Source organism: Pinus tabuliformis, chromosome 9, assembly GCF_031772625.1.
Source record: "Pinus tabuliformis cultivar Carrire ecotype Pingquan chromosome 9, CPIR1, whole genome shotgun sequence".
NCBI classification, from domain to species: Eukaryota; Viridiplantae; Streptophyta; class Pinopsida; order Pinales; family Pinaceae; genus Pinus; species Pinus tabuliformis.
This window is the reverse complement of record NC_142307.1, coordinates 1,982,697,790-1,982,711,750: the sequence shown is the minus strand read 5'-3', so window position 1 is coordinate 1,982,711,750 and position 13,961 is coordinate 1,982,697,790.

Here is a 13,961-nt window from a genome sequence, read left to right as displayed (position 1 = left end):
ATGGTTGAGGAGGGGTCAGGTGGTCAAACTCCGCCCCTCTTTTTTTAAACATATTATAGTTTATTGTTTAACTGAAACAATTTGAATGGGGGGTCGGGTCTGCATTGGGCGGCCTGCCCCTATAATTCCCCGCAGAACAGTGCGTTGTATGGTTTCATGGTACCGTTTGTTGGTGTATTAAAGGTTGTGGTACATTGGTACTGGATTCCGTATTAATGGGGCCACTTGCTTGGGGGTTGGCCACGTGGGCCAGGCAGGTTCAACCCCCGCTGACACCCTTATCATTATTCCTGTCATCGTTTGGTTGGAGCGAAGTTTCAGTTGGTATCGGTTGGGTGTGGGCCAGGTCCATTGGAGGTGGCCCGTGCCCACCCCATATACATAACTATATGCGGAGTATGGGGGAATGTTTGACGGGGTCAAGACCATGAGCCCATTTAATCATTAATATAGTTGCGGTTTGGGGTTAGGTCTGCGGGGGTCATGGCCCGTCGGCATTATAACAATAAATTTTATCATGAAATAGCTTTGGGGGTGGTGGGGGTGGTGGCCCACCTTCACACTATATATATTTTTTTATTTTAATAATCATAGAGGAGATTTTCCAACCTTCAGAAAATAAGGGATATTGGGAAAATTAATGAGGCCACAATTTCGACCAATTTCGGGAGCTAGGTTTCATGCCTCGGGGCTGGTCAAATTGAAGGACACTTAAACCTGGGCCACAACCCAACTTTGACAAAAACTTTGATTGGCTTGTTCTCCCTCATACAAGCTCATTTAACGAACCGTTCACACTGTCGCAATCAGGACGACGAGATCTACGCTCTGGTCCTGGTTTGACAACATTATGATGACTTTGGTTTTCGAGCTTTCATAAACCCTCTTTTTCTTGTGTGTGTCTCTGGAGCCACCTGGATCAAAAGGTTACCAACTGATCTTCAGAAGCCTTTTTATGAATGAGGCCTCTATTTTCTTCATTTTCCATTATTTTCCTTCATTTTCCTCCTCACATGCAACCTGTAACCTTTCACCTCCTTTTTCTCCTAATTTCCATTATTTTCATAAATAAATGTGCCAAAATTCCTTTTAGTGCCTTATCCATTGCCTTTACCAATTTCCTTAGCCATAAATTAACACCCCCTAGGATATCTTGCCCAACATTCAACTTGGAATAAGTGTCCCAGTCATCTACGGTTATTGTTTTTAACATTTATTACATGGAATTTTCACGAGGGTTGTTACATCGAGGTGTTGGGAAATCTCAGCTTCTGCAACCCAGGGCTCAAGGACGATGTAGTACCTTTGGGAAGACCCAGGAATCCACTCAAGTTTACCATCTTAGTACGCTTCCCCCTGTCTGTCAGCTGATCTCAGGTTTGGAAACGAAGTTAAGACAATAAGAAGAGAACACCAACTTGGACATAGAGGATTGATAGTACTTGGTCCAGGATCTAGGCCATTCTCGAGGTAGACATTCTTAGTTTCAGCACATAGTTCAGCTATACTAGATTATGAAGAATATTGTGGCAAAAGCAATGACGTCCATTTCTGTTGGTTCATCCAAACCAAATACAGACCTACAAGAAATTCACAGGGAAGCTTCCAGGCCTAAGCCCATGCCCAAGCTTTTTCTCATCATTTCCATTCACAAAATTCCCTTGATATTTAGCAAAACCTCAAGTACATTAAGGAGGGTATAATTAAAAAAAGAGAATGTCATTCACATTCAGAATTCTTAACAACAATATCTAACTAGGATCCAGATATTGGTCATACCCAAGGGTGACAAAATCAATATATGTATATAGTGGACCTCTATTGGTAATTAAAATTACTCTTTGGCAGCGTGTTACTTTATAGAAATTATGAAAAAAGATGAAATCTTGGGTATGATGAATGAGATTCAAGTAGAATTCAAAGGCATAGGATAAAAACTAGGCCAAATAGAAGTAGTAATCCTATGTGAAAAAGAAACTCCTCATCACCACAATCTAGGTTACTAGTTGTCCATTGATGTGGATGCTTCTACCTCCTCATAGACTTTTCATAATATTTTAAGCTCTTTGTTATGTTTATTATCAAGCTCAGTCTCTTTGTTAATTTCAATAGCTTCTATGGTTTAGCTATTTTGATAGCTCCTTAAGGTTGATAAGCCAAATTTTTGTAGTCTTTTAGTCCTTAAAGAGAGTTATTTTACCTTGCAATGTTTTTTGGACAAAGCATTTCTAGTTTGTGATGGTGGTTGTAGTTAATATCATTCAAATCAAATTTGATTTATTAGACTTTAAGAAAGTTTAAAAAGATACTTGATTTACTTTAAAATTTTATTTTTATGTTTAACTTTAGGAAAGTTACAAAATTACCCTTTAAAATTTTATTTTTATGTTTGAAAATTATTTTTTTCCTTGAAAATATTTAAGAGTATTTTTATATCACCATAATTTGATAAGTTAAAAGATTAAGATGGTCAGTGTTATAAAAAATAATTAAATTGTGATTCAATGCAAGTGTACACATGACATTCCAAGGAAAACTGTTTTTTATCTTTAATTCTCCTAGTGTTACAAAGATAATAAATTCTTTTTACAGATGATATTTTAATAATTATCTAGTTCCCTTTTTCACTATAATGGTCATGAGAATTTGTTCTTATTTTAACAATGTTGATTTTCTTCTTTATATTATTCAAAATAGATAGGTAATTTTGGTATCCTAGATTATGATTAATCACTTCTTTATAACATCTTAATTTTCCTTTATCCTCCAATTATTTATAACACCATAATTTCTCCTTAAATTTATATAAATGATATTTTTAATATTATAATTATTTTACAAAATAACCTTCATCAATAAATAACTCTAACCACAAAAGTTTGAAAACTGCCATTAAGACCAACTTTATTTTGTTTCCAGAGTTAACTCCAATTATAAAAGCTTGAAAATTGAAATTACAACTCTGTTTTATTTCACAAATTATTAAGAAATTTGAACAATTAAAAATAATTTATTTTCCACTTTCCAAAGCCATCAATTAAGTCCATCATCATGTGTTCACAACGAATCCGATTGGTGGTTTTGAAACATTGACAATAAATCTTACATACTTCATCAATAAATAACTCCAGCCGCAAAAAATTGAAAACTACTATTAAAACTAACTTCGTTTTGTTTCGCAAGTTATTAGAAGATTGAATAATTAAGATTTAACTCCAAGTTCTTGTTACTACAACCTCTCTATTGGAAATAAATCTATAATAATGGGCACTATTGACATATGCTGCAGCATACAGTTTGACGTGAAACAGTATTCGAGAATTTTATTTTTCTATATTACTTCCGTAATATTAGATCACACAAGTGAAATCAAAGGCCTCGTGCTAAAAATGAGGAAATTCCAAATGAAGATGTTTTCAGAGCTACCATCGAGGCTGAAAAAGCACGTGAATCTGCCATCCATGACTCTACCTGGCAAGCCACGGTGGAAGAGATGCTTCCGTCACCCTGTCAGGCTTTTTCCTTCCCGGTTGGTCCGGTGTCGGATCTGGACAAAAAGAATCCGGTCTCCTCTAAACTTAGTAATGTGTTAGCGCTTGAAATTTCACCTCAGGCTGAGAAAGGAAAACTTCAAGGCAACATCAAACCACTTAGCCTCGTAGCTAGCCCTACGGGGCAGGAGAGGGCTCTCTCCGGTCTATCTCGGCAAAGATCTTCAACGGGCAGAGATAACCAATAAAGAACACTGATTTTAGGCTAGTAAACTGATAAAAATGTTTAATTTGCAATTTTTAGGGTTTTGGTGGAAAATCAGGGAAAGGCAATTTTGGGTGCGGGGATTGGACACAGTTTTTGCAGGGGGTTCTTTGAGGCAAGGTAGGAGACTGTATTGATGCCTTTAAATTAAGTGAATGAGTAGGAATGACCGGTGAGGAGCTAAGGAGAGCAAGCAACCACCTTGAGTTCTCCTTAAACAGATGAAAACATTGATATTAAGCAAATTTAAAAGCAGAGCATAGAAATCATGAATTCTACTTTAACACTTCATTTGCCTAATTTTAGAAGAAAAAGAAGAGGATGATTTCACATAACACACTTACAAGTACAAAGAGAAGCACATCATCAATACATGTAACCACAGGAATCCCAAAAAGGACTGCAAAACCCTAGTCTTTCTTCCTTTGCCAGAATTGCAGAGATACAATGAATAATACAATAGAGCTTTCTCCCTCAAGAGTCCAACCATGAAAATGACCAAGAAAGTACATAATATAGGCAATCTAACATCTTTCCTTGCCTCTAGGGGTCGAGCTCATCCTTCTAGGAGCTGTTTCAACCAATTCTAAACTGAGCACTAAAATCTAGGCAGTCAAAACAACTTGCCTCTATAAGCTAGGAAACCAATTCATTCATTAAATGTTTGCTATTTCATGAATGAATCTTCTAGAATAGGTAAATAAGTGTCATATCAACATGAAAATACATTAATTACATCAAAGAGGGTGAAAAATCCCATCCCAAGTCAAAACTGGCCAAAGCTAGGCGAATTCCTGAGCTGTAGGTGAAAAATTATGAAAATTGCCTGATAGGTCGCGCCCTAATCCTGATAGGTCGCGCTTCTTTGGAGCTCCGTTTGAGGCACTTCCAGGTGTCCAAATGAGGCAACAGTGGACTTGTTGGAAAGGTCTGGATGTCTACTTTCCAACCCAACTGGAATTTCGAAATTTGGTGGCCAGTTGCTGCTCCAAAATTTCAATCTCCCAAGACTGCTTCCTGTTTGTCAAAAAGATGGCAGAAAGTCAATTTTTGCTTGTTTTTTGACCTTCTAAAGGCTCAAAACTTGATGAAATCTCTTGGTAATTTCTGAGCAGGTGTATCTTTGCATGAAAAATCCAAAAATGCTAAGTTTTCCCAAAATGGAGTTGCCCATCGAATAGGTCGCGCGCAGCGCGCGACCTGTTGGTGAAGAAAACCTGTGTTTGGCACAAAAAATTCATAATTGACAAAATTTTCTCCAAATTTCTTGCAATTTGGGCTGGGAGTCCCCAATAAAGTACCATGCTCATTCAAAGAGGCTTTGGCCAAAATTTGGAGTGGATCGAGCCTTTTCCGTCGTTTTAGTGCCTTGGCCAACCTCCTTGGATCTAGCGATTACAATTTTGACATTTCTCTAAAACCATGACACCTGTGCAAAAAGTGAAGGAATTTTTTCTTCTTTGACATGTTTTGGACAAAAACCTCTCTCAGTTTTCCAAAATTCATCTTTGATTGCTCTGAAACATATTTTGAGTGAAACTTATCCCGATGTGTGAAACAAGGAATTTTGTCGAAATGAAGCAAAATGAAGGGGATAAGAGGCTTCTAAATTCTTGGGGAAATTTTTGGAAGTAGGGAGGGATGTTAGGAAGCAGGGGAAAGTGGAATCGTGGAAATCGAGTGAGGGAAAGGGATCCAAAAGGGCAAAACACAGGCCCAACCTAGAAAATTGCCAGGTTGTAGCAAGAAACTAGGGTTTGTGCGAAAATGAGGAATTTGGCGGATCTAAGGGATGGGAAGCATTTAATAAGGTACTTTAAGGATAGGGGAAGGTGTATGAACATCAGGATACAAGTTTTGCCGATGATTTGACCGTCCAAGAGAAATTGCCTTCAAAACCCTAGGAGAGGGAAATGACCTTGCCTAGGTGCAACTGAAGCATGAACAAGGTGTAGAATGACTCATTAGACACTGACATGATAATGACAACCCTATGAATGATGATAGACTCAGCTGAATAGTGACATAGATTGGCATTTGGGCAACTTTGAAAAGAGTGAGAGCAAACCCTAGACCTAATGCCTAGTGACCAAATTTTGCTTGAAGACTCACTGAAATGACAAAATTTGACCTTGACACTTCAAAATCACTTTGTAAGAGCACGTTTGATCACTGGAGGAAGGCTGGAAAGACTGACACTAACATAATGAACGTGAAAAGGCGAAGCGTTCCAAAAAATCCTAGAACCCGATCAAAACAATCCCTCCTCCAAAGGCGGTCTCTGTCACGAGCGCTACTTTGTCTGATCGCATTGATAGTCTACAAAAGCTTGCTCTCGTCGGGAAATGGCATTTTCCAGAGATGTCAGAGGATGAAATGAGATCATGGCTATCATCAAAATGGACTCCTTTGATTGGATATTCTCCAGTCATTTCTCGGCTGATGAAAGACTGGTTCTCCTTTCATTTCCTAAATCCATCGGATCTTGAAATGATTCTAAAAAAGCCTTGGGTGTTTGGCAGGAGTTTTTTGTCATTATCTCGATGGTACGTGGGTTTCGACCCTCTCAAAAACACGCCATCGAACTGCATGATTTGGGTCAAGCTTCCCAATCTTCCACTGGAATTATGGTCTGTTGAAACCCTCATGGAGATTGGTAATTCTGTTGGTAAATTTATTTACGTGGATCCCTGGGTCAGAGGGGAGAAGGACAAAAGGATTGCCTGGATTTTGATTGAGAAACCTTACAAAGGTGGCTATCCGGATCATATTGAGATAACTTGGGAAGGGACTACAATATGTCAAAGACTTGACTTTTGGGGTATCCCTTTTCGATGTTCTCTATGCCATCGAACAGGTCATCTGATCAAAAATTGCAGTCTCCGGTTTAATCGCAAATCAAAGCGGCGTCCTCTCTATAGGGGTAGATTTTCTGGTGCTGATTCTATGTCCGAAGATGCAGGTATCCTTCTCGATCAAGCACCTTCTCAGGTAAAGGCCTCTTCTCATTCTCAGTTCAATTCACAGGAGCAACCTGATGTCCCGCTCTCACCGGATTTTGGCTGTCCTTATATTCCCGAGCCTTTAGAGGATAATCCGGTGCCCTCTCCATCCCCCATGAATAAAGGAGATTTTGTGGTGGGTTCACACCCCATTCTGCTTAGCTCATCGACGCCTTCTCCCGGTTCTCCTCCTGCAGGTCTCTCTAGAGGTAAGAAGCCAATGCCATCACCTACGCCTTATATCTCCCTGACGGAATCTCCGGTCAATAAATCTGATAGTGACATCGACCTCCTTCTCCAGAAGAATCCTCCGGTTCTTGAACCATTAACCATCCATAAGCCCTCATTTCCTTCCATCAGCCCCAATTCCGCAAAAAACATTACCGTCCGCAAAAAGCAGAGAGGAGGAAGTCGTCATTTCAGAGGCAGAACAATTGTTTCTGATTATGGCATCACAAACCTTTCCCTAGTTGAAGTTCCAATCATAGATTCTGCTGACTCCCAGCCGCTTAGAGCATGTATGGCTGGACAGTCTTCAAAATGACTTTCCTGACCTCTTTAAATATCAGGGGATTGGGCGCCCTCCCAAAATTTTTGGCGCTAAAAGAGATTTTTGTATCAGCTCACTCTCATATTATCTTCATACAGGAAACAATGCACTCAAGCAAGGTATCCTTAGCCTTTTTCAGAAGAATGTTTCCGTCCTGGTATATGGTTGCGTCCGATGCTGAAGGTTTGTCGGGTGGTCTGGCTGTTTTGTGGGACCCGACTTGGGTCAAAGCTAAAGCTTTTAAATGTTGTGCAGGCATCTTAATCTCAGCATATGTCAGAGGTCGGCCAAAGATTCTAAACATCTTGAACATTTATGCGCCCTACAGGAATAGATCCTCCTTCTGGGATTTGTTGTTTGCCTCGGAAATTCTAGACATTGAATCACTGCTGATCGCGGGAGATCTAAATGCCACACTGAATTCTGATGAATGTTGGGGCAACTGCAGGAAGAATGACTCTATTGCTGATAGACTCCGCATGGAATTTCTGAACAGGAATCTGGTTGATGTTATTCCTCGTAAAATGTCTCCAACATGGGATAACAGCAGATCTGGTCTGGCTTTCATTGCTAAAAGACTCGATCGTTTCATCATCAATGCCAGTATCATTGCTGAATGGGGAATGCCAGTTGCTAGGACAGGTAATGATCATACATCGGACCATCGTCCCATATTTCTAGATTGGAAGGAATCTCAATATAGGCTGGGCTATTCCTTTAAATTTAACAGGATCTATTTGACTGATAAATCCTTTAATGAGGTCATAACAAAAAAATGGGAGGAATTAAAGCAGTCTGAGGCGGTTTCCTTCTCCTCTTTTCGTGAAAAGATCCAATCTTTAAGGGAGGTGGCAAAGGATTGGTCAATTAAACAGAGGAAGAAGGAAAAACAGGACCTTGAGGTCATAAAAAAGGAATTAAGTATATTCTCTGATGCAGTTAACTTCGACAGCCTGTCTTTTGATCAAAAAAATCATTTCAGATCTTTGGAGAAAATGAAACAAGCGTTGTTGCAAAAGGAGGAGTCATCCTGGAGACTCAAAAGCAGAGCGATCTGGCTCAAGGAGGGCGACCGAAATACAAAGTTTTTCCATCATTTTGCAAATGCAAGGAGATGTAAAAATTCGATTTGGAGGATCGAAGATGGTAATGGGGGTTTCTTATATTCTCAGCATGATATATCGGTGGAAGCCACAAGGTTTTTTCAGAAACAATACCAGCGGCGGATGAATGAGATAAACGATGTCTTCTGGGTGGTTGATCAAGTGCCAGTTATGTTTGATGATGATGCTAATTCAGAGTTTTTCAAGCCCATCTCGGAAGAGGAACTTCATGGAGCTATCAAGAAGTTCAAAAAGGACAAATGTCCCGGGCCAGATGGCTGGCCGATTGAGTTCTTCTCGCACTTTTATGATATGTTTAAAGATGATTTGTTGGGGATGGTGGATGCTACACGTATATCAGGGAACATAAATAGTGCTCTCACTGCCACTTTCATAGCACTTATCCCCAAAAAGGAACAGTCTGAATCGTTTGCAGACTTCAGGCCCATTGCATTATGTAACATCCTTTTCAAAATCATATCAAAAATTATTGCTGAGAGAATGAAACCTGTTCTCAACTCCTTCATTTCCAGGGATCAGCATGCTTTTTTATCAGATAGGAATATTCTTGATGCAGTTGCCTCGACACAGGAGTGCTTATTTTCAGTTTTATCCAAAAACACTGATGCCGCTATCCTAAAGATAGATCTGGAAAAGGCTTACGACTGTGTTGATTGGGGGTTCCTTAGAATTCTCCTTGCAAAAATTGGACTGAGGACTCAGGGAATTAACTGGGTGATGGCATGTGTCGAAAATGTTTCATACTCAGTTATCATCAATGGTATCCCATCATCCTTTTTTCAGGCGGAGAGGGGTCTGCGCCAGGGTTGTCCTCTCTCTCCCCTACTCTTTATCCTTGTCATGAATTCTCTCAGCACACAGATCAACAAAGCAGTTGCTGATCAGCGTTGCTCTCCGATCAAGATCTGTAAGAACATTTTTCTTTCTCATAACCTATTTGTTGATGACATTCTTATCTGTGCCATGCTTTACAAAGCAAGCTGGCTCTGTCTCAATGAGATCTTTCTAAAGTTTCAATCAGCAACAGGACTGGTCATAAACAAGATCAAATCCATGATGTATCACAATGGCACTAATCAGGAGTTAGCTCAATGGATTGCCGCGTTATTTGGTATTAATCTGGCATCTATAAAGGAGGGCTTTAAATATTTGGGCTTCCTCCTCAAACCAAAAGGGAATCGCAAACAGGACTGGTTATGGTTGATTGATCGTTTCTATAATAAAATTTCAAGATGGGAGATGCGCTTCCTTTCTCTGGGAGGTAGACTCATCCTGGTCCAATCTGTCCTATCTCACCTTGCCGTTTACTGGGCTCATCTTTACTTTCTACCGGCTTCTATAATTAGCAAAATCGTTTCTCTGACTGCTAATTTTCTATGGGGCGGAAGATCTCATCATTCAAAGATTCACTTGGTCAAGATGGACTCCATCTCAAGACCGAAGAGGGCTGGCGGTTGGGGCCTTTTACACATGCGGTCATTTGGCAAGGCCCTCCTCTGTAAATCTCTACATAGAGGCATCTTCGGAGATGGCATATGGAGCTCCATTATCAAACAGAAATATCTGAAAGGAAGGTCTGTGGTATATTGGCATAGGAGGAAATCCCTGGGTTCAAAGAGGGGTTCTGCCATCTGGCTCAGCCTCAGAAAGGTACAGGCTCTCTTCCTGGATTTCTTAAAATGGCGTATCTCTTCCGGCTCTAGCATCTTTCTTGGTATTGATTCAACTGTATATGGACTGGAATCCATGCTCTCTCCCGATCTCATATCATTCCTGCACACAAAGGGGATCTTCACTTGGAATAAATTGATACAATCCTGGTCGTCAACTTCGCCAATCTGGAAGGACGGAGATGAACTTGGACTGCCTCTTTCTCTTCGGCCTACTTGGGCTTCTGCTGTTAATTGTTTTGTAGGAAAAGGTATTATACAAACAGGTTTAAAAGATGAATTAGTATGGTCGATGGGGAACTCCACTCAGCCTGTTCGTGTTAAGGATTTATACGCAGCTGCCTCAACTATTCTTCCGCCGCTTCCCGGCCCCTCCTTTCCTTCCAAATTCTGGAAATCTTCCTGTCCGCTTAAGGCAATTTTATTTTCGTGGCTGGTTTTTTCTAACAGGAACCTTACATGGGAGGTTCTTCAAAGGAAGGGATGGATGGGTCCGGGAAGATGCTCCATGTGCTGTCAGGCGTCTGAAACAAATGTCCATATGTTCTTTCAATGTCCGGCATCGTCCCAAATCTGGTATGATCTCTCCTTATCTCATGGTTTTCCTTACCAGGTTTTCTCAACTGTTCAGGATGGTTACAGATGGTGGACTGATCAACGGCCAGCATGGAGATCGTTATTCATCATCACGTGCTGGCTCCTGTGGAAATGGAGGAATGCTTGCATCTTTCAGGAGTCCAAGGCTCCAATTGCCTCTGTTCTGGTCTATATTTCTGCTATGCTCGATTCTGCTGGTCATCCTTTTATCATGGGATCCTCTATACTTCTCTCGCCGTTTTTTGTGGTTTATGTTGGATCTTTTTCTACATATGGATCTCTCCTTTTTGGTTGACTGTTATAGGTCTCAATGTGATACTGTTTTGCACATTTGGAATGTATCGTTTCTGATCTTTTCAGCATTAGTCCTATCTCTGATTGGCCATGTATCTGTCGGCCGGAAGGATATGGCTTTATATGTATCTGCCCATTATATTCCCTTAATATAATATCATGATGTTTTTCTCTCTGAAAAAAAAAAATGTCGTTGTGCTGTGTTGACCAATTGTGTGTGATCGTGGAATTGAGGTGCATTCTGGAAGCTTGGTTGGTTCATCAATGGAGTCCATTCTAGGTCAGTGACGTAACGGTCATTTAATACTTTCTGTGCAGGTAGTTTCTTTGATTGGTAGGTTTACCTTACCCGCATATAATAAAATTAAGCTTTCTCTTTGCAAGAAACCCCGAGGTTTGAATAGTATTTTTTTTTAATCCAGAGGCATATCCTCCTGAAGTTTACTTATAACACTCGGGTTTTTGACACATAAATACATAGTGTTAGCGGGGATGACACAACAATACCCTTGTAAAGTCATTTTTCTTAGCATTGGACATCCGAATCAAGGAAAAAGATTGAAGAGGTAACATATTTCCGAAGAGATGATGGTCCATCGAAGGTGAAATGGGGTCTAGCATTGGTTGGAAATGTTGGTGTTGTGTGGATAACCTCATCAAAAAAATCAAATTCAAATTAAAAAATTGGAGTTTCAGGTGGCTCTCCATTGGGTAGGCTTATTCTCATCAACGCTGTACTATCTGTTTACTGGATCTCTATATGCTGCCATTGGAAATCATACATAAAATCAACACAATTCTTGCTAGATTTCTCCGGCCTGGTAAAGAGCAATCTGTAAGATTCATTTGGCTAGACTGTCTCTTTTAGTTAAAGTTGTTGAACATGGGGATGGGGATCTGGACACCTTATCATTTAATAGGTCTCTCATTTGCAAAAGCTTGTGGAGAGGATTGTCGGGTAGGGGTCTTTGGTCTCAAATCATTCAAGGTAAATATTTGGGATATCAGGGCTTTGAAGTCTGGATTAAAGGTGGTGCTAAAATCTCTTCCTCAATTTCATATATATGGTACAGTATGATGAGACAAAGGCACTGGCTATTTGAGGGGATTCGCTGGGAGGTCAGTGATGACAGTAAGATCGAGATTGTTCTGGACATTATTGGTGGTACCCAAGGGGTACGTATGCTTTCTGTTCCTCTCTTACAACATTTGCATGACAGAGGTATTTATTTTCTATCTCATATTGTTTCTTTTTAAGCACATTCTCTATATATTCAGACTTGGCTCTGGGCAGAGGACATGGATCTTTCAGGTCTTTTGGCTACCGAATGGACTCTTTATATTAGACAGATTGAGGCTGCAAGTATTTATATTTCAGATAAGAATGATAAGATGAGATGGGTTGGACAAGTCCATAAGAACTTGATTGCGACCAAAGACATTTATAGGTCCATTTCCATTCCAGCTAATCCTTCTGTGGAGCTATCTTGGTTCCACAAATCCTGGAAATGGAACTTCCCATTGAAGCTTAAATGTTTTGGTTGGCTGGTATTGAACGACAAAGTTCTCACTTGGAAGAATTTAGTTTGTAGAGGTTTCATTGGTCCTAGTATTTGTATGTTGTGCAAGCAAAATTCAGATGATGTTGAACACCTCTTCATGAATTGTCTGGTTTCCACAGAAATTTGGTTCGCAATCTTCAGTATATTCCAGATTGTGGAGGATTGGAAGCATAATACATTGTTGGCAAGCTTTAAGCATTGGTTTCAATCACAACAAGATTTTGGTACCCTGCCTTTTTTCATCATTTGGGGGATTATGGCATTGCAAAAACCTTATCATTTTTTAAGATAAGCCACTTGATATTAGATACACTGTTATGGGGATTGTTTCTCATTTTTCTAAGACAGGCCCTATGAAACAGATTAAAAAATCTAGAAAGGTCATAACGCAGGACATCTGGAATGAATATCTGGTGGGTCTTTTTGATGGGGCTTGCAAATCTGGATTGTGTGGATGTGTTGTTCTTATTACTACTGAACCTGATAAGTTTTATCACTTTTGGTGGGAGGGTAGTTCAGGTTCCAACAACATAGTGGAAATCATTTGACTATAGGGGTTGCTATTCACTGCTAGTTGGCTCAACATCCACAATCTACATATTTTTGGGGACTCTAAAGGATACATTGATTGGGTAAATGGATTGTCATGTTTCCAGCCTCATCTTCTAACCTTTTTTCCCGAAGAAGAGAATTCATAATTTCTATTATGAGAAATTACATGCTGTTGATGCCCATAAGCCTCATCTTCTAACCTATTGGATGAAGTGCATTTATATCTTGATCAATTCATATCACGGCATTGATTTCAATCATATATATAGGGAGGAGAATCTCATGGCTGACATACTCTCCAAAAGAGGCATTTCAGCACCTCCCGGAGTCATTCATTACATTACTTTCAACTGGGACACCAGATTTGATTTCGGCTCTATACCGATCTCATAAATAAGACTAGCATATGTCTGTTGCCTTTTCCCCTTTTTTTTTATCAATGCACTTCTGAACAGTGAATGAACTTTAAGTGGATAACAACACTGTAATCCATCTATATTTTTATTTTCTATTGGATTTCTTGCGATTAAGTTTTAGTACTTTATCATAAGACAGAATCATGTAACTGTACTTTCTTTAATAACATTAAATGTTTTTATTTTCTGTTGGATTTGTTGCAATTAAGTTTTAGTACTTTATCATAAGACAGAATCTTGTAACTGCACTTTCTTTAATAACATTAAATGTTTTATTTTCGGTTGGATTTCTTGCAATTAAGTTTTAGTACTTTATCATAAGACAGAATCATGTAACTGTACTTTCTTTAATAATTTTTTATTTTCTGTCTATTGTAATAATATTAAAGAAAACGTTTTTTTCGACTGAAAGTAAAAATATAACTAGTGGTGTAGGAA